Raw genomic sequence first — 27,428 nt, 5'->3', positions numbered from 1 at the left:
GATGGGAATGCGGGGCTCATGATCAGTAAGAAGAGTAAACATCTTCCCCCACAAAAAGCATTTAAAACGCTCAACAGCCCAGCAACATGGTAGCAATTCTCCCTGAATACCGGAGTAGTTTTTTTACTCGGGCGTAACGCATGGGAGGCGAAACCTGAAGTGTATCCTTTACCCTGCTTGACCTGAGAAACCATGCCCCCAAGACCATCTAGACTTGCATCCACAGACACTGTACATTGAAAAAGGAGGTCAAAGGGGGTAAGAATGTTGCAGGACCCTAATTCTTTTTTAAACTGCGAAAACTCCTCCTGACAGGAATCATCCCAAACAAACACAGTTTTTTTCTTGAGGAGACATCTCATGTGGACTGTCTTCGCAGCAAAATTAGAAATGAATTTCGTATAGAATTCGCACAAACCCAAAAATGAGGAGACTTGTTCTTTGGAGGTGGGACATGGAGCGTTTGAAATGGCTTCGATGAGACCCTCTCTTGGCACAATACGTTCACCAGAAATGCGGTGTCCCAGGTATTCAATGGACTTAACACCAAAAACACACTTGAGTTTGTTAGCTACAATTCCCCAACCCTCCAATCCCTTCCAAACTTTTGCAAGGTTTTTGTCATGCGAAATCTTGCTCTTTCCAGACACCAAAATGTCATCTTGGAAGACGACCGTATCTTTCACACCCTCCAAAACCTTCTGCATGACACGCTGGAAGACTGAGGCTGCCGAAGCTAGCCCAAACGGCATCCTTCTGAACTGTAAGGTGCCAACAGGTGACACACAAGCTCTCAAGTGCATGCAGACCAGATCCAGCTTGACTTGATGGTATGCCAAGGCTAGATCGATCTTGGAGAAGTATTTCGCATCAGCAAATTTTGAGAGAATGTCATCGATACAAGGAAGGGGGTGCGAGTCAACCCAAATCTCCCTATTCAGGCTGCGCAAGTCAATACATACCCTGAGAGTCCCATTCTTTTTGCACGCCACCACCAAGGGAGATAACCAGAGGGAGGACTCGATAGGCTCAATGACACCACATTCACAAATTTTTAAAGTTCTGAAGACAGGTCATCCCTGATACTAAAAGGCACATTACGCAATTTGTCTTTGATGGGAAGAGCCCCTTCCTTAACCTTGATAAAGTGTTTGAACCCTTTGATGCATCCGAGCTTGTCTACAAAAACTCTCAGAGATTTCTTGGACCAAGAAACTAAACTCTCTTCTTTTGGATTGTTCATCGACCACTGAAACTTGTTCTAGCGTGCCAGGCTTAAGAGTCATCCCGAACAACCCCTGGTGATACCAACCAAGAATTATTTTAAGACCCTTCTTTGCCAGGTAAACCTTCCCTTGGATGTACCTGTCCTTAAAAACCTGGGAGCTCACAAAGAAACCTGTTAATTCAATCCTCCTCACTTCATAGGAGACGGGACTTCTGCCAGGGAGATCGAGAGGTTTATTTCCCCATGTACTTTCAAACAATTCCTCAGTAATCATAGTCATATGTGCCCCCGAATCCACCAGCAGTTGCAGACATTTACCATCCACCAATACATCAACTACAGGATCGACACAATCCTCAGAATCGTCCTTAACAACCACCACAAAGTCGGTAAGCGAGCTAACGACTTCACACACAGGATCATTCTTGGGTTCCTCCGAGTACACAACATTGACACTGCCTAGGAAACCACACATTTTTGTGAAATGCCCTTGTTTCCCACACTTGCAACACAATGCATTCCTTGCCGTACACACCCTTGAGTTGGGGAAATGCAATGGGAACCCACACTTGGTACAGAGATTTTTAGAGTAAGAAAATTTTTTCTCTGTTTTTGTGGGAACAAATCTATTCCCCCTTTGATCAGATAGCGGTTTGATTTTGTCTCCCTGTATTTTTACATTCAGATCCTTATGATCTTTAACAGCACGCACAACACTCTTCTCAGGTTTTAGCTCATTCGAGGCTTTTTGAGACAATTCGATACTCTTGACAATAGTAATCGTTTCCTCCAAAGAAGGTGAGTAATTTCTCTTGGACCTTCTTGTCCCTACAATGCACCACAATTTGATCTCAAATGAGTTGAGAAGTAAAATGTTCAAATTTGCATTCTGAGGTGAGACTGCGCAAAGCCGCAACATAAGTCACAATGCATTCATCATTCTCCTGCTCTCTAGTAAAAGACTTGTGCCTAGCAACAACAAGACTGCTTTCCACATCAAACTGTTTCTCCAGCATGCCCATGGCTTGATCATAAAAAGTTAATTCTTCTTCTCCCTCAACCACAACTAGAGGAGGTAGATGTTCCAAAACAGCTTGACCTTCGAACCTCATATTATGCTCCCAGATGAAATGCTTCCTCTCAGCACTAAATCTTGAGCCCTCCCCCATAGCGCCTAGGTATTTTAGGAACGCTCTATGCCAGACTTTCCACTTAACTGGTGGATCACCTGGAAGCTGTAAAAAAGGGGGAGGGGAGGTTGCACATTCTGCATGGTGAGCACAAAACAGGAAAAGTATAATTTCTATAAGCAGTTGAAAGAATAAAAGTTCATCTGACAAATACCTGTAAAGAAAAGAAATTAACACCAATACAACTCTGTCAAAATTGGAATAGTCCACCTGTGAAGTAAAGAAAAGGTTACGTAATTTAGGCGACACCAAGGCGATACTGCACCTTCACTTTGACTGCGTACACTCAAAAAGATGTAGATGTCACTGTACAGCCCTGTCACTGTGCAGCACTGAAATAGACTGGTAAGTCACAAAAATGAAAATAAATTATGCCAAACTTTTGTTCAAAGTGTCGCTTGCCATGGAGAATTTAATTGTGTCACTTTGATTGCAGTACTTGAATAACAGAGTGACAGTCAATTACGTTTAAATAGTGCGTGTAGCCAAACAATTGCTCCGCCTCTACTGCAGTGTCGGTCGCATACTTTAAACGAAATGACGGATCTCCAATTATTATGCAGAGAGAATCTTGATTTTATTAAAGACAAACGGAGGCTAACATTATGCAAATAGTTTTATTTGCTGCTCAACATGCAGCCCTTTAAAGAATGTGACTACATCACAATAAATAGAACATTAGCAACATCATAAGGAGACAGTGCACACTCCTATCTTCCTCTTGGGCTGCGATGACACAGGCGCACATGGCATTCCAGTTACTGTTATCTGAGGAAGAAAAAAAAACACTGTATAGTGAAGGAAATAGAGACAGGCTAAAACTGAATAGATAATGACAGCAATGCACAATACATTAAAAGACTTGACAATACAATCTCATTATATTAAAGATGAACAGTATCGTACCCAAATCACTCAAGGAGAAGAGGGTGGGATAATGTTAGCCTGCGTTTCTCATGTTTAAAGCCATGTAGAGCTACACTGCTAACATGCTCAATTGGTCTCAAATAGAACCTTGAAAAGGTACCAGCATTAGACAAATCTGCTGCTTTAAGTATTTCAGTCAAGGATCCCCCAGCCCAAAATACTTTACTAGCCATTGCTCCCCTAGAAAAGTGAGCTCCAGATATAGAGAGATCTATGCCAGCCTCATGCATAATAATACAGATCCAAGTGGTTAAAGTCGCTGAAGAAACAGGTCTAAAAGTACTAACATATGATAGGAGAAGTTGATCAGAGCCAACAGGTCTAGACGTTGACATTTTATTTTCATATCACTTCATGCAATTCACAAAACACAATTTTTCACACTCTTGAAAAAAGGGATAGAAGATAGACTCTGACATTGTTTTAGTTCTTTTCCAAATACCAAAGTGAGCACCTTCTGAGGAGTAGAACCTACTAGAAAGTTCCAAAGCTCTAATGTCTGAGACCCTTCTAAAAGAAATCAGGCACAAGAGAGTTGCCAGTTTCATGGAGATCCTTTTAAGGGAGGGTAAGTCATTGACAGACCAGGAAAGAAAGAGATTAAAAATAAGGTTAACATCACAAAGGGATTCGTAACGAGCCTTAGAGGGTCTCCTCAACCTAATACCTTTCATAACCTTTTTGATTAAAGGGTTGCTTCCAATAGCATGGTTATTAATCAAGGTATGACCTGAAGAAATTGCTGATCTGAAGCAGTTGATGGTTCTATAAGAAAGACCTGACTCAAAGAGATGGGCAAGATAATTAGCTACCTGTTGTAAAGAGCTCTGTACAGGAACCAAATCCCTTTCCAGCCACCAACGAGACCACTTTCTCCAAACATCCCTGTACCTTTTCCTGGTACCAGGTGCCCATGAATCTTCCAAAAGGCTTTTAGCTACACCTGAAAGGTCAAAATATCTGCCTTAATTCCTGAAATCCTCCAAACAAGAAGGTTCATCATCCCTTTGAGAACCGAAGGATGTTCTTCTCCATCCGGACCCCGGAGTAGGCCTAAGAATGATGGGTTCAGACGTGGGAAGTCCACTGCTATCTCCATTATCCCGGGAAACCAAACCTGGGATTTCCAAAAGGGTGTTCCAAGAATGATGGAGCATGGCTCCAGCCTCACTTTCCACAACAGTCTCTGAATCATAGAGAACGAGGGAAAGGCGTAACCCTTGATCCGTTCACAGGAATGGAGAAAAGCATCTACCCCTGATGCATTCGGGTCTGGTCTCCAGCTGAAGTATCTCTGAACTTGATAAGTTAGTCTGCTGGTGAAAAGGTCTACTTGAACTGGGCCCCATAACTTTTGGATCAGAGAAAAGGCCTTGGGATTCAATTTCCAATCGATGGAATTGTGGAGGAAACAAGAATTCCAATCTGCTATCAGATTCTGAATTCCAGGAATGAATTCCGCTCTGAGAATAATCTTTTGATCCCAACAGAAATACCATATCCGCTTCGCAATATCTGAGAGATTCTTGGAACTAGCGCTACCCAGGCGATTTATATATGAGACAGCCAAAAAATTGTCCAAGCGGATTAAGGTGTTGGAGTTCTTCAAAAACTCTTTGAAGCTCATATGCACATTCAGATCTGCTAACATCTCCAGAGAGTTATGGGTTTGTTCCTCTGAGGACCACCACCCCGGTCTCTAAATCGTTTAGGCGAGGACCCCAACAGCGGTTGCTAGCATCTCATTCTAGGGTAAAATCTGGAACATTTAAAAAAAATAGCGTTTCCGTTCCAAGCTTGAAGGTTTTTCAACCACCAGTGAAGTTCCTCTCGAGCGTCCTCGGAGAGGGGAATTGAGTCTTTGTACCACAGGCCTTTCCTCAGGCTAAGAGCTTTAGTCACTGCAGACCCCTGTAATGTAGAGGACCGGGTGAAATAGCCAGGATAGAGACTGACCGAAGACCTATAACTCTGGCTAGGTCTTTTAGACGGATTGATTCTTTTGATAGGATAAAAGAGACATGTTTCTTTATCTTGGTAACTTTCTTGTGGGGAAGGATAAGATTGGAGATAATAGTATTTATTTGGAAACCTATGTATACCAATTGTTGTGTCGGGGCCATGATAGATTTCTCTATATTTATGATGAAGCCCAGATCTCGAAGGAAATCTACAGTCATTTGTAAATGTTTCTGTATTTCCAAATAGTCTTGAGACATAATGAGGATATCGTCTAGGTAAATTATTAGGCAAACCCCTCTCTGTCTGAGATAACTGACCACTGGCTGCAGGACCTTGGTGAAACACCAAGGTGCTGAGGACAGACCGAAGGGAAGCCATTGGAACTGATTAAGAGTTCCCTTCCAAGTGAAAGTAAGGTACTTTCGACAGTTCACATCCATGAGTATCGTAAAATAAGCATCTTTGAGGTCTTATTTTACCAGCCAGTCCTTGGCTTGCAACATGTCCCTCGAAAGATGGATACCCTCCATCTTGAAGTGTCTGTATGTTAGAAATCTGTTCAAATATTTTAGGTTTATGACGGGACGCCAACCTTTGTCCTTCTTCTGGACTAGAAAGATAGTACTTAGAAAACTCTTTGAAATCTATGGTAAGGGGATCTTTATAATGGCTCCCTTGTCTAACGTTTGGGAAATTTCTAGTTCTATTAGTTTTGAATTTTCTTTGTCTAGGGTCATTTCCCTTAGAATCTTTTCTTGAAATGGTTCTTGCCAAAATTCTATCCAGAAACCAATTAGAGTTTCTAGAACCCAGGGGTCTTGAGTAGCTAGTGACAAATTGTGAGCAAAATGTTTCAGTCTTCCTGCCACCTTTGAGGGGAAAGAACATTTTGGGCTTACTTTGGTAGGATTGATTGGTGGCTCGTTGTCTGCCACGGCAGGCTTTTGAACCCCTCCCTCTCTGGGGGTAAAAATTTGAGTTGTAGCAATAGCCTCTATTGGTGGAGCCCCTTTCATTTTGAGGAAAAAATTGGGCCTGTAAGGGCCTCAGCTGACAGGTTGTCCCCTCCTGGGGGCCTCCAAAAACTCTGCACATATTTGATTGCGCCTTGAAAGTGGACACATACTTGCCCAGTGATCTAACAAAGTTGTCACCAAATAAGAGTCCCTTAGCGTCACACATGTCCTCTTTAGTAGATAGGTCTGCGAGCTTGGGGTTCATTCTCAGGAGAACCTTTTTTCGGCGCTCGGTAATCAGGTTGGTGTTGGTATTACCAACAAAGCAGATTGCTCATTGCGACCAACCTCTCAGAAGCTCGATGTTGACCAGGGTGTTATTGGTCCAAGCCTCTTCGGTCATATCAAGGATCTTGGATAAACGTCCAAGAACATCAAAAAGTTTGTTCTGACATTGCTTCAGGCATTTTTCGATTCCCTTCCTGGGGTCTCTCGATTTGAATAGGAAGGTGATTAACTTGGGGTTAAGATTGGGGGTGTTGCAAACCTTGTCCTCTGAGGAGGGGCGGGGGCACTCATTCTGTAGTAGATTGCGTCTATCTGTATCCAGGGGTTCCTCACCCACTGAGATAGGTATTTTCCCATGTGAGCCATTGGCCATCCTGCGTCGGCCTTCGAAATGAACCAGAGTGAAATAACTTTCGCTTTCACAACCAGCTCTGCAGAAGAATTTTTCACTTTCCACTAGTAGCTCCCTCGTGAGAGAAGCGATGTCACCTGGAAGACGAATGGAGAGGAGCGCAACAGTGGACGTCTCCGTAAGACTTGATTCCTGTAACCAGGGAAACACAAGGAGATGCTCAGAAAGAAACGTGCTCAATGTACTCCTCCAGTGCCAAGACGCAGACTCAGTGGCGCACTCAGAAAGAAACGCCCTTGAAGCACTCCTTAGCGTGAAGACGCAGACTCAGTGACGCGCTGTAGACCAATGCCTCCTGTTTATTTTTATAATCAAATTTTATTGTTTTCAAACACATGAAACAAATCAGCAAGTTCACGGAGGACATTAAATCAATTACATTATTGTAAGCACTGCCTGCATCCCACTGTCACAAACCCCACAAGACATACACAGGTAAAGTATGGAATCCAGTCAATCAGAATCCTCCACAGTACCCAACCACTTCCCCAAACCCTTCTGTATTTTTTGCCGCACCCCCTTGCCATGTAAAGGGCTTTCTCCTGGGTTGCGCACCTGGGTCGCGCACCCTTCTACGCCACCTCCCATGGTCAGGCGGGTCAGGACTTTTCCAAGCCACCGCTATGTTACACTTGGCCACAATCGTAGCTGTATTATAAAAAAAAATAATAATTCTGGACCCATCCAGCCCATCCGTGATCGCCAATAATGAGTGACGTGGATCGTGGGGAACCCCCATCCTAGTACCTCCGTAAGCTCCTCCTCCATAGCCCCCCAAAATTGCTCCAGGCAGTGGCAAGACCAAACCACGTGGAAGAAGTCGGCCGGGACGTGATTGCATCTCGCACATGTCGAATCCTGGTGCAAGCCCGCTTGACGAAGGCACATAGGAGTGAGGTACACAGCGTGCAGATAGTAGAGCTGAATCAGCTTAAGTTTGGCTGAGGCTGTGACTGTCCTGGGGGCCATGAGAGCATTGCGCAAGTCCACCTCATTGAGGAGGCCCACCCATTGGTCCCTCAACTTATCTAAGGAGGTGGGGGTGTTGTTAACTAAGGTGCGATATATGCGGGAGACGCACACCTTGCCCAAGTCTTCCATTATTGACTGCACCTCGGTGGGGCTATATTCGGGGAGCCTTGTGTCATCCATGATGTGCCTTAGGAGGGCATGCACATCTGCAGATACTTATAAAATTGGGACGAATGTAAGGAGTAGCGGGTTTGGAGATCCTGGAAGGAAAGCATATGGCCTTTAGCTCATATGTCCCCTAGCTGTGAGATGCCAATGAAGTCCCATGATTTAAACCCCTGCAGCCCACTAACCTCCCGGAGCCAGGCTCCATGCTAGAGGGGTGTACATTGGGTCAGCTTACGTGTCCAGCCGGTTTGACGCAACGAGACCTGCCAGGCCAATAACACGAAGCGTGTCACCTGAGGCAGTTGGGATGGATTGGACCCCATACATCATAGCCTGGATTTTAGGTAGTCCCAGCTCACTCAGCTCAAGCCTATAGGCCAGGTCAGACCATCCCCCATTGAACCAGTTGTGGACCACCAGGAGACGTACAGCCAGGAAATGAAGATATAAATATGTCATCCCCGTACCCCCGTCGAAGGAGGGAATCCAGCATGCAGACAGAGCCAGGCGCGCCCTCCCTCCGCTCCAGAGAAACTTGGTAGCTAGACTGTCCTGTTCCCGGAACCAGGTCCTGGGAAAGCAGAAGGGGGCATTTTGAAGAACATAAAGAAATGAGGGGAGGATCATCATTTTAAACAGGGCAACCCTCCCCAGGGGATTCAGGGGTAGTGTCTTGGCCTACATTTGTCAATGTAGCCCCCTTGGCCTTCTTGACCAATGGGGCTACATTGAGGGACCAGCCCAGTTCGGGAAGAAGGGTAACCCATATCCCCAAATATTTATTGATTGTTGCCAAAGTGGTATGTTGGATTGCCAATTCTACCAATCCCTAGAGAGATTCAGGGGGACCAAAACTGATTTTCCAGGGTTCAGCCGCACACCTGAGGCCTGCTCGAAAGATTGCAAGATCTGGAGGAAATGTGGCCCCGAGGAGGCTGGTTCAGCCAGGAAGACCAAGACATTGTCCGCATATAGTGCAATCTTGTCCATTTCGGTATTAGGCCACTTCCAGCCACGGATACGATCCTCAGCCCGCATTAGGGAGGCCACGGGCTCCATCGCCAGGCAGAATAGTAAGGGGGAGGTGGTATTGGTATTGATATTTATCATTACTTTCCCTACTGTTAAACTCACTGGAGTGGGAATAGTAGTTTTTACCCTTACACTATCCAACGCTTTCCCTACTGTTGCACTCTCTGGAGTGGGAATTGTAATTTTTACCCCTCATGCTTACCAATGCTTTCCCTACTGTTGCACTCTCTGGAGTGGGAATAGTCATTTTTACCCTCCCGCTATCCAACGCTTTCCCTACTGTTGCACTCTCTGGAGTTGGAATAGTAATTTTTAATCTCCCGCTATCCAACGCTTTCCCTACTGTTGCACTCTCTGGAGTGGGAATAGTAATTTTTACCCCTACGCTATCCAACGCTTTCCCTACTGTTGCACTCTCAGGAGTGGGAATAGGAATTTTTACCCCTACACTATCCAATGCTTTCTCTACTGTTGCACTCTCTGGAGTGGGAATAGTCATTTTTACCCTTCCGCTATCCAACGTTTTGCCTACTGTTGCATTCTCTGGAGTGGGAATAGTCATTTTTACCCTCCCGCTATCCAACGCTTTTGCTACTGTTGCACTCTCTGGAGTGGGAATAGTATTTTTTACCCCAGGCTATCCAACATTTTCCCTACTGTTGCACTCACTTGAGTGGTAATAGTCAATTTTACCCTCCCCCGCTATCTTACAGTAACAATATTGTATATTTATTATTAATATATGTATTGAACAATAAAATTGTATGTTTTTTTAACTTACACTAATTATTTATTAATGTTAAGGTTATTTAAGTATTTTTAAGTATGTTTCAGTTAATTATATTTATTATTTTATTGATTATAAATTACTTTTAAGACATTTAAAAAAAAAATTGAAATTTTTACTAACTATATTTTTTACAATGATATTTTTGATTACATTTTTTTGTACTTACCTGTTTGTAGATAGGAATTCGATATTTTTACATTCTATATTTTGTCAGCGATATTTTGATAAGTCTATATTTTTGCATTCGATATTATGTCAGTGATCCGGAAAAAACATGTTCCATACTAGAAAAAATGTATTTACTTTTCGACCTTACATTCAGGTCTGGAGATATATGTTGTATGGTAAGCTGCTTTGTGATCTTTTTGCGAATTATAACTTTTAGTTTTTACAAAAATTGGTATAACTAGCCTTGAGTGGTCGGGTCTCTTAGGGCCATATGTAGGTGCCAAATACCGATCGGTAACGGCCGATTTCGGCCGTTACCGACCGATATTTGTAGTTTCAGACGTAGGGGGCCAGAAAATTACAGAATCTGTAAATTTACCGATTCTGTAAATTACTGAATCGGTAAATTTACAGAATCAGTAATATGGGATGTAGGTGGCACTGAAAACAGTGCCACAGGCGCTTAGGAATTCCTTATTTACCATCAAATACTATTTGATGGTAAATAACGAATTCCTGTGTACATGCACATCTGTGCATGTACACCTGTGCCATGTGACACACATACATGCACACAAGCCTGAATCAGGGGTGCAACAGGGTGTCAAAGTGACACCCTGTCCCCCTTGTCAATTCGATAATTACCGAATCGGTATTTACCGATTCGGTAATTGCCATTGGTTCCTATGGGCCTCAAGGCCCATAGGAATCAATGGCAATTACCGAATCGGTAAATACAGATTCGGTAATTACCGAATGTTTTTTTTTTTTTGCAGAGTTTTATATAGCGCGAACTAGACCCGAACCGAATCAGGTATCAGAGCGCTTTACATAGCACCAGTTACGTTACATGAGGACGGACACACATTCATTTTAGGCACGGGGAGATTAAGTGATTTGCCCAGAATCACAGGAGGTTTTTGACGTCGTTACCGAAACTCGAACCCAGATCCCCAGGTACGAGGTCGAGCGCCCTAGCCGTTAGGCCAACTCCTCTCCCCATGTTACCGATGAATGTTACTGATTCGTTAATTATTTAACGAATCGGTAACATTCGGTAATTACCGAATGTTACCGATTCGTTAAATAATTCGGTAAAAATTCCTACATAGCATTTACTGATTTGTAAATACCAAATCGGTAAAATTCTGTATTTACGAATCGGTAAATCAAAATTACCTACATATGGCCCGAAGTAATTAACAACTGTTCCTAGGGAACTCTCTTACCTGATTGAAATTTTTCGGAATGTGACTAGCACTGTCGGTACTGTACTTATTCCTATTTGGTTGTCTTATGGTAGTGGACCTTTTGTGCTCATGTACCATACATTCCCCTTTTTAGAAAGGAGTCGAATTTTGAAGAACACAGAGAGTTAGTTAGATATCCCTTGTGTTGGGTTGTGGGTTAGAATGTTATTGGGGATTTGTGGAATGGAATGTTGGGCAGTGGGGTTCTTGTACTGAGAGATCTAGAACCGGCAGTTGCTGGTCGGGTTGACTGTGGATGCAATGCGCAGGTGGTTTGTACCATCGACTAAATAAACAAAAGTACACACCGTATTATTGGAAGGTCCTCTTCTTTTCATTGACGATGATCGGGAGCCGTTCTGCCTCAGCTGTATTTATCGTGCTGCTTCATTCCAAAGTAAGCTGTTCCATTGACCCATCGCTAAAGCTGCTACTCGTCAGCGGCGAGTTTGTAGTGTTCTGTTGAAATTATCCTTACTACAGACTGTCGATACAGTTTTGCTGAGCTGTGTTGCTCACTGGCAGGTGAGCGCAATCCTGAAGATACACCAGCCTTCTGACCCCTGTCAGTGATGGAGCGAGAGTTAGAAATATTTTTATTTCAACTCGTGAAGTCACACTTCCATAATAAAATAATCATGCTAACATTTTGTGCTGTGTGTGTATTAATTCAACCTAGTTTAAAGTTGCATTACATGGAAAGTACACGCGGGGTATTAACATGTGTGCTCATAAATGTGCATTATGTTGCATTCTCATGTATGTGGAAAATAATAAATTAATCTTGTCTATAGTTATGTCATAACTAATAGCAGCTGTTCTAATAATGGCATTTGCTTATTTTGCTTCCTTGTCTATGTAGTGTCACTTTACTCTTTACAGGTGCATAAAGAATCCTGTTGGATTAAATGAAGAATGGTAGATATAAATGCTGCTTTATTTGTTGGCTTCTGCTAGGTAATTTAGACAAATGGGTTAATCATTAGCAATGGAGGGTGGCAACAGAACAAACTGTATTTCTTTCATTAATTACTCTTTTGTGTTTGTTTATATAATAGTTTTACAAATGAAGCTTAGAGATGGCTGCAGAAAAATAGTACACTTTTAAAAAGTGACGCAAACAAAAGTGGCGCAGAAAATTGACGCTTTCTGAAAAGAGGCCTGTTGATGAAAATACCACAAGAGAAAATAATTCTGAAAAGGATGGAAAAAGCCTCTGAACTTTTATTTTGAAAGGTTTTGGAAAGGACTGCCAAAAGTGACTCTGTGGAGAAGTTTGCAAATGTGCTACGAAAGCTCAGAACGGACAGGCTCAAGGTTGGAAGGAAGAGACATGACAGATTTTGCATTGCTTGAACTTCTTTCGCTACAACATGTAACAGCCTGAGGAAGTGCTGCCAAGACTTCGTGCATGAACAATGGACTAGTGAATAAGTCCGGACATGGAGAAGGAGATGTCACAATTTACTGTGGCATGAGGTGGCTCAGCCAATGGAGAGCTAGAATTCATCTGATGGAATGTGAAAAATAGTTAGCTCAGCATAGTTTTAGGGTATAAGAATGGGCTCAGACAACAGTCATTTGGCTTGCGCTCGAGATTCCTGAGGGACGTGTTATGCTGATGGACAACATATGTAAGGAAAGGAGCTTTTTTATTAAATACTTTATTTCTAGGTGATGAGGGTAGAGACAGAGAGATAGTTAGGGTTTGGAAATGCTTAATTTTACTTATTTCTGCTAATGAATAATATTTCTTGAATTTTGCTTTTTTTTATTAATTCTGAATAAACCTCACTTTATGACATTTTCTAATGCTTGTTTAATAAAATTCCAAAACCTGAGTTTTTCTAGTTATGTTTAAATAAACTTTCTAAATGACAAGCTGGTCTTGATTATTGTGGATAGTTTAAAACAACATATTTAGATCTTATCGCCTCATGATTCAGTCGCTCTGTTGTTGATATGGGCCTAGTGTTGTAGTGTAAGTTTGGTGGTAGTAGATAGAGTCATTTATGCAAAATTTTGGTGAGAGCGCTGGATCAATTCCCTGGTAGCCATCGGACGGTTTATATGTTGTTTTTGACATACATGTTACATGCATGACACATATATGTTGGTATATTAATAGGATAAATGTTTAACATATGTTGAGTTAGTGATTTTGTCAGTTTGTTTAATGTAAGGGATTTTTCCAGCAGTGTGAAAATTCCCAGATTAGCTATGGCTAGAGATGTGTAATGCTGTGATCAGGACGCTGATATGTAAGCAGGTTACACAAGCACATTTGTTCTGCTTCTGAAGGTGATATCGTCGTATATCATCGTGTTGTCGTCGTGCAACACATGTTAGGGATATAGGTGTGAATGTTTGTATAGTGAGGATTAACTAAGAAATGTGAACAGCATGAGTATAGGGACAATGAGCCCGCTCTAAAACTCACTGTGAAAAGAGTAATAGTATATATTCAAACTTGAGTGAAGGGTAAGTGTTTATTTTTCATTCCAAAGGTTAGAGTCCTGAGGAAGAAAAATTCCTCTTCCAAAATTAGGTTAGAGTCCTAAGGAAGAAAAATAAGCGTTGTTTTCTCTCCTAAGGTGAGAGTCCTGAAGAAGAAAATAAACGTTGTTTTCTTACTGGCGATTCTGGATTACTACGGTTGGTTAGAGTCCATACCGAAGTTTTCATGTATGTATGTTTTAGGGTTTTCTTGTTTGAAAGTGCGTGAATGCTCTGTAATGTTAATTGAGTTGAACTTGAATTGCTAAATGTACCTGCATTCAACTGAAACTCTTTTGATTATTACCTGTTAGAAGGGTAGGGTAAGGATTGCTCTATTGGCGATTGAAATTATTCTATGAGAATAGCGCCGTCTATTCCAAGCTGAGAATACTTGAACGAATGTGTAAAACTATCCTTTTTTAGAGAAGCAGGCAGATGAGTCAGTTTTATGTAATTACTAAATTGTACCAAAAGTAATTTTAAGGTACTTAGGAACGTTCAAGATAAAGTCTGTGCTATTTAAAGACTTTATTAGGTATTGCGTGCTATTTAAATACACTTAAAAGTACTGCGCGTTAATAAAAATCAATGTAAAAGTGTGCCGATCGAAAATTGTGAAGGAGGGGCTGTTTTAGAGAGCGAGAGCGTGTAGGGATAGCCTGAAGCTGCAGCAGCTGTCTGCGTCAGAGCCGCCGCGCTCTGATAGGCTGAAGCTCTGGTGTGTTATAGAGAAGCAGTGCTCTGATTTGCTGAGGCATCGTGTAAAGCTGCGCTGTAATTCGTTGACAGCGTTTCTGTGTTGCGCTCTAATTGGCTAATGAGCGTCACCACTGGCTACCGAGATTTTATATTTAGAAAATGTCCCCAAGTTAATTGCATAGTAAAGAGTACGTACTAGTGGATCAACTCTCTGCATGGACTGATGCCTGGTATATAGTGAAGAACACAATCGAATATAAGAAAAAGTCCCCGCTTTGATTTCCCTCGCTACAATCGCGCTGCTTAAAAGAAGAAGTGTGTCAAGGCTTATGATTGTGACGAGCATACTGTAAAGGAGGGGGGCTGCTTGGAGCGTAAGGGGAGAGCTGCCAACTGCAGCGACTGTCTACGACACAGCCGCCGCGCTCTCATAGGTCAGGGTGCCACAGCGTCATAGCAGGGCCACGCCCTGATTGGTTGAAGTATCGCTCTGCACTGTGATTTGTTAGCGACGTTTCTGTGTTTGGGGTAGTTGCACTCGAGTTAGCTGGTGCGCGTCATTATTGCCTGTAGAGAGTTTTCGATTTAGCGGGTACAGAACACACACTTAAATAAAGAGATAGGTCTTTGCTTTGGTTTCCCCTGCTACAGTCGCACAGTTGTTTTCGGGGAAGAGGTGTGTTGTGGCTGATGCGGGCGAGCGAGTGCACGATATATAAAATTGCATAAATAAAATATAATAAAATTAAAATGATTGCACGCTGTGTTAAAAATACACTTCCTAAGGAGGGGTGTGGCAGTTGTGAGCATCGGAGCCGCCGCGCTCTGATTGGGTAAAGCACCCGACGCGTCATAGTAGAGCAGCTCTCTGATTGGCTGGAGCTGCCGAGCGTCATAATAGAACAGCTCTCTGATTGGCTGGAACTGCCGAGCTGTTTATAAAAGTCCCCGTTTTGAAGTTGCTTTCATGAGTGTCCCCGATTCGATTTCTTTCTTATAGCCGCGCGTATCACAATTAATGAATGGTAACAGCCAATGAGAATTGTGCACTTTGTTGAAGGTTCGGCTCGTTTGAGGAGTGGAAGTGTTGAGAGAGAGCTGGAGGTCACATTGACTGTATACTTCGGAGCCGCCGCGTTCTGATTGGTGGAGGTGTCTGGCACGTCATTGTAGGGCCGCGCAGGGATTCACTGAGGCGTCTAGAGCATCGGGACAAAGAAGCGCTCTGATTGGCTGGGAGGTCTGGCGAGTCACAGCAAGGCCGCGCTGTGATTGGTTGAGACATCGCCACCAGCACTGTGATTGGCTGATGCGCGATAACTCTGTTTGCTGAGTACTGCCGAGATATTTAAATTTGTCTCTGTATCGGTTCCCTTCATCGCCGCACTATTGTTTAAAAAGAAGAAGTGTGACACAGCTGATTCATTGCGTGTCACATGCTGATTTGTGTATATCCGCCGGCGAGCGTTGCATGCTGTGTTAGAGTTGATAGCTCATTATTATGAGTGGATGTGCTTCTCATGTCAAGTATTGTGAGCTTATTTCACAAAGGAGAGGCTGTTAGTAACGCGAAGCGAGAGAAAAAGTCTGCAACAGCACACAATGCTGTAACTATGGTATAATTGGCTGAAGTATTAATAAGGGTGTTGTAGTTGGCTGAGTGTCGCGAAAGTCTCATTCTAATTGGCTCGAGCATTTGAAGTCAACGTGCTGGGATTGGCCGAGGCATCGCTGCAGATGACTGATGCACATTGTTTACTTCTGCTCTAGCGTTAATGCTCAGAGCTTCGAAATTAAAAATCATTGCTTGCATCAACTGCAGCGGCAAGCTGTGATTGACCGAGGCATTTGTAGAAGTGCTATAAGAATAGGAACACTGGGAACTGGTTAATAGTGTTAGGGACGATTAGGTGTATTAATAGGTTACCACAGCAACCACCGTGGTATAAACAAACGCTAAGGAATAATTAGAGCAGGGACAGCAGTGATAACAGCTAATAAATAGTGGCAACACTAATTTGAATAATAGCAAAAGCCATCACAGTTGTGAGTTTTAAGCTGCTTGACTGAGGGGAAGAACGAAGGGTTGTGCAGCAAAAATTAAATAAATAAACATTACCTAGCCTTTTGTTAGTTGCTGTATTACTAATGTGATTATTGTATCCCACAAGGCTACATATAATTTATTAACAAACAGATTAGGAGCTATCTATTACTAAAATTAAACAAAGTGTAATAGGGAGGTTGCTTGTGTTTAAGGTGGTTGCGCACGCAAAAGAATTATTGAAAATTTACCAAGTTCTGTCCTTAAAATTTTGATTTATTAATTGGATAACTTCCATTGGTGTTTTTAGTTAGTTTACATTTTTACTGCCCAAAATTCAAAGTGAGAATTTAGGAAAAAGAGAAAGCAGATTTTAGCTACATTTATTGATAAAGGAGTCTAAATGTTTTTTGTAGCAAAACATTTTATTTAAATTAAAGGCAAACAGATCAGGTTTTCTTTTTTCATAGCTGTTGATGTAGAAAGGTGTGTAAGTGCAAATAAATACATTTTAAACATACCCAATCACATTTAGGTGTTTTGTTGTTGCAAATTGAATAATTTATATTGCTGTTTTTGCAAATTAATGTTTTTCTTTCCAGGTTAATTAAAATTAGTGATGCAGGTAAATTAGGAGATATATTAAATTGACCAAGTTATAAGGTTTTTCTACACCTGATAGTGTTAAATTAATTAATTAATTGATCAACAAACGCTGTAAGGCAAATTAAGAGAGTGCATTTACCTATTGAAATTATATTTAACTATTTTAAAATGGATAACAATTATCTAAAGAAAAAGAAAATGACTTCCTGGTATAAGAAAATGAAAAAGGTTGTTGCTAAATGCGAGAGTAAATTAATGATTTCCAAATTAGCAAAAATAAATAATAAACGTGTCAGTGTAGAAAATAGTGATCAGTGTAAATTTGATGTTGTAAATACAGATCAGGAGAGAAATTCAAGAAGACCCCCAAAACTGATTAATGTAACGCCAAAAGTCCCAGATCAGATTGATAGAGTGCCAGCTCAGATTTCTTCTCAATTGACAGAAAAGCATGATGAAATGCCTAGAAATTCTGGAATTATTATTCCTGATCATGTGAATTCTACAAATGATTTAAAACAGTCAATGAGATATATGGAAGCAGTAACAGTCCCTGAGCTTGAAAAAGATGAAATTAGTTCCACAGATTTATCAGTCCCATTAAATTCTGAAATTCAAAATTTTGCTGAAAAACTTTATTAAAATGTACCTGAAAATAAGCCAGTAATGATTCCAACGGAGCAAGAAAGAGTGATGACTCCAGTTCTAGCAAGTGAGAAATCTGACATTGATCTGATTGAATTGACACAGTCTGATGAGTCAAAATTATGGTCAAAGGAAAAGGAGATTGAAATAAATGAGCTGAATGAACAGCTACAAATACAGCAACAGGTGATGATTCAGCAGAATGAGATGGCTTCATTGCCATTGCGAATTTATGTTAATAAGCAGACAGACAATACAGATACAGGATTAAATAAAGAACAGGAAAACAGTCCACAAGGAATAAATGTATTTCTAGTATCTTGGAATGAATATGATAGTCTTTTAAGTGAAAACATCAAAGTAACAGATGAAATTGATCAACAGATTAAAACATTGACTTCTGCAGGTTCATCTATCAGAAATGCAAATTTATTTAAAGGATTGATTGATGACATTCAATTGGCAGAAAGGATAGCTGTCGTGAAATGTACAGCATACAAAAAGAATGATGAACAAGCTTTGAGTTCACTAATACTAACATCTGTAGTTGAAACAAGGCAGGGAGTCAAAGATTTACAAGATGAAGCAACTCATGAGGAGAAAAACACATGGTTGAGAGCAGAAAGTAGACAGCGAGATGAGGATGGAATTTGGACACACAAAGATGGCAGAGTATTTTTATCAAATAGCATGAGTGCTGACATGGACAGAATGTACCATAGTCTGGAACAAATTGAAAGAGATTCAATGGTCAAGCTTTTCAGAGGAATTTGGTTCAATACAAAATTTAGAATAATTGTAGAATTTCTTTCCCAGAGGTGTCTGACTTGCCAACAAGTGAACACAATTAAGAGAACAGTTGTGGGATTGGGAACAGAAGGACAGGAGAGTGGTCCATTCACCAGATTACAAATGGATTTCATTGAGATTGCACTGCATAACAAACTGTGCTACATTTTTGTGATTATCTGTTTGTTTACAAGATGGGTGGAAGCATTTCTTACGCGACATAATGATGAAATTACTGTTGTAAAGTTATCAGATGGCAGAAGACATATTGAAAACAGACTGCTCCATTGTACATATAGACCAGAAAGTTCAGGTGTTGTGGAGCAAGAGAATGGTACTATAAAGAACAGAGATGTAAAAATGTGCCTAACTACAGGTATAAAATGGACAGATGCCACACCTGATAAAAGGACAGGTTTAAGCCCACGTGATATTCTGATGGGAAGGGTCATGAGACAGGCATTCATACCAGTGAAAAGAATGATGATTATCAATAATAGCATCAATTTGGAGTACTGCAAGAATTTATCAGATGAAATGACTTCTGTGCCTAATGAAGATGGAACTGAAGTGCAAACAAGAGAAAAAGAGCAAGCACATGATCTGTTACCAGGTGAAAGGATCAGGAAAAAGGTTCGTCTAAAAGGAAATTGTCTAGTGCCAAGGTGGCTGAAAAGGAGGCCAGTTAGTCTTGTCACAACAAATGCAGTGAAGTGCAAAAGACTGAAGAGGTGGATTGACACTGGCCATACTTTTGGTGTACCTATACCTGAAAATTCTGATGATGAAAGAGCCTGAAAAGAATCCAGATCTTGAAGAAAACAAGCCTTGAATGAAAAAGACTTGAAAATTGTGACATTAGACTCAGAAAATGATGGAAATCTGCTAGAAAAAGAAACAGAAGAAGAATCTGATCAGATTGTGATTGAAGACCAGGAGAGTATTGAAAAGCAGAAAAGAAGCTCTGAAAGCAGGAACAGGAATTCTGAAACTGGGAAGTTGAAGGTAATTGAAGAAGAAGAAGAAGAATTGCCAAGTACCAGATACAAAGATGATGTTCCTAACAGAGTGAAGCTGCCGAGTAAAGAAGTACCTGAGTCCAGAATTGAAATTTCTGACACTGAAACTGATGAGAGGAATGAAGATTCTCAAATAAGAAAATTCAGAAAAAGAGCTTGGAGAACAGAATGTAAAATGACCGAGCAAAAGAAGAAATTACCAAGAAAAAGTGATAACTGGCCAGAAGAAAATGAAGACCTAAAATTCAAATTGGTACACAGATCAAAAGAAAGAATTGATGAAATATCAAGTCAAAAAGATTCAGAAAAGAAAAGTGAGGCAGGAAAGAAAATAGAAGTGATACCTGTAGTGAAGGTAAATAGTAGCAGTCAGAAAGAGATTGAAGACAATAGTGACAATGATTGAAGTATTTACCTGTTAAAATTTAGGTTTCTGTTTTTGGCATAAGGCTGAAGAAAATGTGTTAGGTGACACAAGGTCGAAGAAATTGTGTTAGCTGGAAAAATATAACTTGTGACATTCGGTCGAAGAAAAACTGTTAGAAGGTTTAAGGGTATATATATATATACATATATATATACATATATATTTAAAAAAATTTGAAAAAGGAGGGTGTTAGAAATTTTTAGAAACTTTAGACATTTTTTAAATGTTTGTTTTATTTTTCCTTGTAAGCTTAGTGAAAATGCTTTCATGTTTTTGTAAATAACAGCTCAAGATGCTTAATGTTAAAGAGATATTGTAAAATGTCTCTGATATATGTGCTCCTAATAATTCTGTTTTGGTTAGTTTAGGTTGTCATTTTTCCTTTAGAAATTAACAAGGAGAAGTTTAAGGTTAATATGACAAGCAAGATACTGACACCTTTATTAGTTATAGTTTTTGCGACACTTTTATTGAAGATCAGTTACATGTTACACAAGAGAAAGAAATACTTGAGGAAAAGAGGAGAATTTATAAAATCAGAAAGGCACAAGAGAGAGAGATAGAACTGGAAGAGTTTCTTAAAACTCAATATGAGAATTGTAGATAAACTGATGAGACAAGTCTTTAGAAATACTAACACAGGTGAAATCGAATTATGTTCATCATAGATAAAAAAAAATTGCTAACATTTTTGGTGGTGTTTGGTGATTTTAAAATCACCAGATGGGGGAGTTGATGGAGCGAGATTTAGAAATATTTTTATTTCAACTCGTGAAGTCACACTTCCATAATAAAATAATCATGCTAACATTTTGTGCTGTGTGTGTATTAATTCAACCTAGTTTAAAGTTGCATTACATGGAAAGTACACGCGGGGTATTAACATGTGTGCTCATAAATGTGCATTATGTTGCATTCTCATGTATGTGGAAAATAATAAATTAATCTTGTCTATAGTTATGTCATAACTAATAGCAGCTGTTCTAATAATGGAATGTGCATATTTTGCTTCCTTGTCTATGTAGTGTCACTTTACTCTTTACAGGTGCATAAAGAATCCTGTTGGATTAAATGAAGAATGGTAGATATAAATGCTGCTTTATTTGTTGGCTTCTGCTAGGTAATTTAGACAAATGGGTTAATCATTAGCAATGGAGGGTGGCAACAGAACATACTGTATTTCTTTCATTAATTACTCTTTTGTGTTTGTTTATATAATAGTTTTACAAATGAAGCTTAGAGATGGCTGCAGAAAAATAGTACACTTTTAAAAAGTGACGCAAACAATAGTGGCGGAGAAAATTGACGCTTTCTGAAAAGAGGCCTGTTGATGAAAATATCACAAGAGAAAATAATTCTGAAAAGGATGGAAAAAGCCTCTGAACTTTTATTTTGAAAGGTTTTGGAAAGGACTGCCAAAATTGACTATGTGGAGAAGTTTGCAAATGTGCTACGAAAGTTCAGAACGGACAGGTTCAAGGTTGGAAGGAAGAGACGTGACAGATTTTGCATTGCTTGAACTTCTTTCGCTACAAAATGTAACAGCCTGAGGAAGTGCTGCCAAGACTTAGTGCATGAACAATGGACTAGTGAATAAGTCCGGACATGGGGAAGGAGATGTCACAATTTACTGTGGCATGAGGTGGCTCAGCCAATGGAGAGCTAGAATTCATCTGATGGAATGTGAAAAATAGTTAGCTCAGCATAGTTTTAGGGTATAAGAATGGGCTCAGACAACAGTCATTTGGCTTGCGCTCGAGATTCCTGAGGGACGTGTTATGCTGATGGACAACATATGTAAGGAAAGGAGCTTTTTTATTAAATACTTTATTTCTAGGTGATCAGGGTAGAGACAGAGAGATAGTTAGGGTTTGGAAATGCTTAATTTTACTTATTTCTGCTAATGAATAATATTTCTTGAATTTTGCTTTCTTTATTAATTCTGAATAAACCTCACTTTATGACATTTTCTAATGCTTGTTTAATAAAATTCCAAAACCTGAGTTTTTCTAGTTATGTTTAAATAAACTTTCTAAATGACAAGCTGGTCTTGATTATTGTGGATAGTTTAAAACAACATATTTAGATCTTATCGCCTCATGATTCAGTCGCTCTGTTGTTGATATGGGCCTAGTGTTGTAGTGTAAGTTTGGTGGTAGTAGATAGAGTCATTTATGCAAAATTTTGGTGAGAGCGCTGGATCATCAGTTGGTCTCCAGGCGCGAACCCTGGCAGGATTCCAGTCAATTTCCCCAGGGGCAGTGGATACTCGCCTGCTCTCCTGTCTCCTTCCTGGAGTTTCGGCAGCGGGCTGCACAAATTTAGGCAGCTTCCAGAGGCGGAGTGTTGTGCAGAGGGGGTGTTTATCTGAAGCCCTGTTTTCTTCCGGTGATGTCAGTGCGGCCACCATCTTAGGGTCAGGTGCTGAACTTTTCCTCCGTGGGCCAATGAAGAATCGACTTCAGGAAAAAAAAAAAAAGTTTGTCATTACTGTGGCACGATGTACCCTTGTGGACTTTGAGAAATCCAGTGGCCATCTTTGAAAGATTTTTACACCATGTGCCTTATGGGTGCACAGTGAATTTTACCAATAAAAAGAAGAAAGCTTTACTGATCCACAAGGTCTATTGTAAAAACACTACTGCTACAAGAGGTAAAGGTGCAAATACAGCCAGAAGCAGCTTCTGGGGAACTAGCCACAAATGATGTAGTGGATAACCATGCCTCTGTAATAAAAACTCTTGACAAAAGATTTTCTCCTTCTAGGAACATTTTATTAGAACGACACAAACTCTTACAAAGAGTGCAACATCAGGGTGAATCAATAGATGACTTTGTGTTAGTGTTGCGTCAGTTGGCCATCGCCTGCAATTACAGACATTTCAAGGATGAAATCATTTGTGATGAGTTCATTGAGAAAACTCATAACAAGAGGATTCAGGAAAGATTGGTGTCCACAGATGATCAGTGTTTGGAAACAGCTATCACCATTGCCAGACTGTGGAAAATTCAGATGCCTACTTCAAAGATTTGACAGACCAAGGGGATTCTGTTTTTTCTGAAGGGGTTAATGTTGTGTCAGGGAGAGAACCGAAGGATGTGAAAAAGTATATTCTTGGAGAAAAAAAGGGAAAGAAGTTAGAAGGCAAGCAGAACAAAAATGACACTATTTTATATTTCAGGTGTGGGAGTCACAACCATGTGGCTTCTGCCTAGAGTTATCCTTGGTTATGTGTCACATGTTTTAAATGCAATCAAAAGAGACATTTTGCGATTATGTGAAGAAACACATGCAAATCAGTGGTATCTCAGATTGATAAGTCTGCAATTGAGATGGTAACATATGTGTCACTGATGAGTGTTTGGGTGGTGGGGATGACACAATGGTTTGGAGAGTTGAATCTGGTTCGCAGAAAACCACCCTTTTGCAATGTATGATTAATGGAATCAGTGAATGCCCAATGGCTAATCCTGGATCACTCTTCACATTAATTGGCCCTGACGTTTTTGAGATGTTCAAACTTCTAGAACTTCATCCATCCAAAGTAAAAATATATGCGTATGGGAGCAAGAAATTAAAGGTCAATTTGATGGTCTTCTTCAGTTTGAAGGGAAGACTGTGCAAGGGATCATGTTTCTGGCAAAGGAAAGTTTAAATTGATTAGGGTGGCATGATCAAGGTGAATTAGATATAGTTCTGGATACCAATCACCCTAGTTCAAGTCTCTGTCGTACTTGGTACTGACGTGGTTGAATGTGCCTGCTTTCCACGAGTGGGTAATGAAGTTTCCCAAAGTTTTTACCAAAAAGCTTGTGAAATTGTCTGGGTTCAAGCATAAGGTAATATTAAGACCTGGGCCTATTCCAGTCGAACACAAAGTATGCAAGGTATTTTTGTCATTAATAGATGACCTACGCAGGAAACTCGATAAATTGTGCAGTCTCGATGTAATTGAGCCCTTTGAAAGTTCAGAATGACTTGCTCCTGTGGTTTTAGCATGTAAAGATGATAACTTCTTGCGTTTATTTGTTGATCCGCTCAATCTCAAATCGTAGCATTTGGGTGGATAGGGATCCTCTACCTTACATTGGCGAGATGCTAAGTACTTTGGAGGGAAAAAAAGAACAAGTGATGGACTGAATGTGGATCAATGTCACACACTCCCCCAGTCAAAAGATCTGGGCCCAAATCCATCGTTTTTTTTCACTCCACACCACCCTGGGTCAGATAATGGCTTTATGCAAATCAGCTCTGACCCTGTTGCCCCATGGGAACAGTCCAGTCCGAACTACAACAGCCATATCTTTCCCAGACCGGAATCAAGCATCCGAGGACCGGACCGGTTTCGAGGTAACACCTCTCTTCAGCCCGGCTAGCTTGACTCCAAGTGGTGTGGAGTGCCTGGGACCCACGTCTGGGCATCCCCAGCGCACTTAGGGCGGCAATTGCAAAAAAGAACAAGTGATGGACTGAATGTGGATCAATGTCACACACTCCCCCAGTCAAAAGATCTGGGCCCAAATCCATCGTTTTTTTGCACTCCACACCACCCTGGGTCAGATAATGGCTTTATGCAAATCAGCTCTGACCCTGTTGCCCCATGGGAACAGTCCAGTCCGAACTACAACAGCCATATCTTTCCCAGACCGGAATCAAGCATCCGAGGACCGGACCGGTTTCGAGGTAACACCTCTCTTCAGCCCGGCTAGCTTGACTCCAAGTGGTGTGGAGTGCCTGGGACCCACGTCTGGGCATCCCCAGCGCACTTAGGGCGGCAATTGCAAAAAAGAACAAGTGATGGACTGAATGTGGATCAATGTCACACACTCCCCCAGTCAAAAGATCTGGGCCCAAATCCATCGTTTTTTTGCACTCCACACCACCCTGGGTCAGATAATGGCTTTGTCTAACCCAGGGTGGTGTGGAGTGCAAAAAAAACGACAGGGTCAGAGCTGATTTGCATATCGCCATTGTCTAACCCAGGGTGGTGTGGAGTGCAAAAAAACGATGGATTTGGGCCCAGATCTTTTGACTGGGGGAGTGTGTGACATTGATCCACATTCAGTCCATCACTTGTTGTTTTTGCAAGTACTTTGGAGGGGGCATCAGTGCTTTCCAATTTGGACATGTCTGCTGTGTACCACCAAGTAGCCTTTAGTGAGAAATCCAGGGATTTAACTCCTTTTGTCACACAACTGAAGGTGCTTTTAGATTTAAGTGCATACCAATGGAGTTGGCATCTGCCTCCTCTGTATTTCAAAGGCTCATGAAGCAGATTTTTGAGGGTTGTGAGGGCGTTTGTTCTTTTCAGGACGACATCTTAATTTCTGGTTGAAATTTGCAACAACACAATGGGCATGTGAACAAGGTTCTCAGTATATTTCAGGAAAAGGGAGTGACTCTGCAGGAAGACAAGTGAACGACCTGGAGTTGACTATTTAGGCAACTATATTTCTAAGGTTGGCAGTAGTCCCAAGATGAAGCTTATAAAAGCTGTGGAGGAGGCTCCTATCCCTGGTAACAAAGACCAACTGAGATCCTTTTAAGGCTTAGCTGAATGCTATTCAGGCTTAGCTGAATGCTATTCAGGTTTGTGCCCATTTTGCTGAGAACACTAACGCAATGAGGAATTTGTTGAAAAAGGGAGCATTGTATGTGTGGGATGATGAGTGTCAGAAGCCTTTGACAAGGTGCGGTCAGACACTGTGTCAGCATGTCCTCTGAAGTTGTTTGACACCAGGGATAGTAGCATCATTCCCACAGAACATTTAACAGGGGACAGGTAGCGTTTTCAGAAAAGTTAAGTCCAGGGGAGATGGAGCACCCCTATTAACAAATAACATAGAGGTCAGGGCATTACTCTGCTGCTCTCAGTGCCCATGTGTGATTGTGAATGAGTGAGTTGGTCAACATGTTTCGCGCTTAGAATCGGTCCCTAGTGGATCTCTATGCGCTTTGTCAGGATCTTCAGGTGTAAAATCGTGAATAAAAATAGTAGTAGGGAAAAGATACCCTGTTTTCCTATGGTGCTTCTTGTCAGGTGTAAGTGTGTACTATGCGCTCAAAGGAACATCTCTTGTTTTGTCCCTGTTAGTACCTGGTGATAAAAAAAGGGGGGAAAAAGACACACATATAGAGACACATATAAATCAAAGTAAATAAGAGTCCACAATAAATTCAATTGTTGCAGTAGCGTTTCATTCTTGCCATACATCCCGTTGTAACTGTCTATGGGAAAAGTGCCCTAGACATAATCTTTCTGTCAAATGTGCTTAACTGCGTTAGCTGACAGTGTCTGTGATTAGTGATGAGGTCTCATGCACTCGCCTCGTGATGGCTGTGCATGTCGTCTGTTTCATGGTGGCCACCAGTGCTCATTCATACAAAAGCGCTCTCTATGAGTGAGTATAAAGTATTCATTACCAGTAGCTGGTAGTGGGGCACACATTAATATAACAAGAGGCAAAATATCCTTACAGCACACACAATTTCATTCCGGAATCTCATTCTAAAATTACCCCTTCAAAAGAAAATGAAGTGCCTATTCGGCAAGTCCCCGCGGTCTCGAGGGGGAATATCTGCAGGATAGGAATGCCGAAATGAATCCCAGTCCGCGGCTAATATACCTGTCTTGGTCATGTTCGCGCAGCTGAGTAATACTCACATTAAAGCCTCTTCGTTTGCAGCCCATTATCTGCCCTGCCGCTGGATGGACGCTGGAGGAATACAAGGTGGCGTCCACCCAGTAAAGAGTGCCCGAGGGCGGAAGTGATGGGGGCGGGCCCGTGTACTACAGGAACCTGCTCGTTCCGAAGGTGGTAGGCAGGCAGAGATGAGAACGGCGGCCATATTGGAGGGGTTCTTTTAACATTAGATAAACCACCAGAGTTATATCATTCGCATTGCGTGTACTTGCGAGGGGGGTCTCTCAAGTAAAGAAATGACTGGTTAATGTTGGCGGTGGGCATGTGTGTTTTCCCAAGTGTTTCTCAGGAGATACTTGGTTTTCTTTGCCCTATTTATTTTTTACTGATGCATACATGATGTTTGAAACTTTCTAAGGTTAGACGATCAGTATTTTGCGTATGTAAGCATATTTGAGCGTGGGCCCACCCAGATGAAACACTGGTATGAAATTATAGATGCTATCTGGGCTCTGCAGCTGTATTATGGTACACAATAAGTCATACTGGGATGTTCTATGACAACCACCTACCGTTGTGGATCTAGTGCGGGTGCCACATCTATTTATGTGACACCAGTATACGGCGGCTGCTTGAAACCCCATTCTTTTTAGTGTCTTAGCCCATACTGTGATAGAACAGTGGGGAGTTTTGTCAGATGGAAAGGTAACCC

The 27,428-nt window shown here is 41.2% G+C and overlaps 1 long non-coding RNA gene across 1 annotated transcript; it reads right to left on the bottom strand.

The window, feature by feature from the left end:
• Positions 1-3,021: 3,021 nt before the first annotated feature.
• On the bottom strand, positions 3,022-26,831 carry LOC144753717 (uncharacterized). Its single transcript, XR_013594495.1, has 4 exons — positions 26,737-26,831; positions 22,345-22,530; positions 11,652-11,906; positions 3,022-3,186 (listed from the first exon to the last, which is right to left on the bottom strand). It is a non-coding gene; the product is annotated as an uncharacterized LOC144753717 (long non-coding RNA).
• Positions 26,832-27,428: the final 597 nt, after the last annotated feature.

This window comes from Lissotriton helveticus, chromosome 5_1 (genome assembly GCF_964261635.1).
Source record: "Lissotriton helveticus chromosome 5_1, aLisHel1.1, whole genome shotgun sequence".
NCBI classification, from domain to species: domain Eukaryota; kingdom Metazoa; phylum Chordata; class Amphibia; order Caudata; family Salamandridae; genus Lissotriton; species Lissotriton helveticus.
Note: the sequence above shows the minus strand (reverse complement) of the source record. Positions and strands in the feature narration are given on the sequence as shown.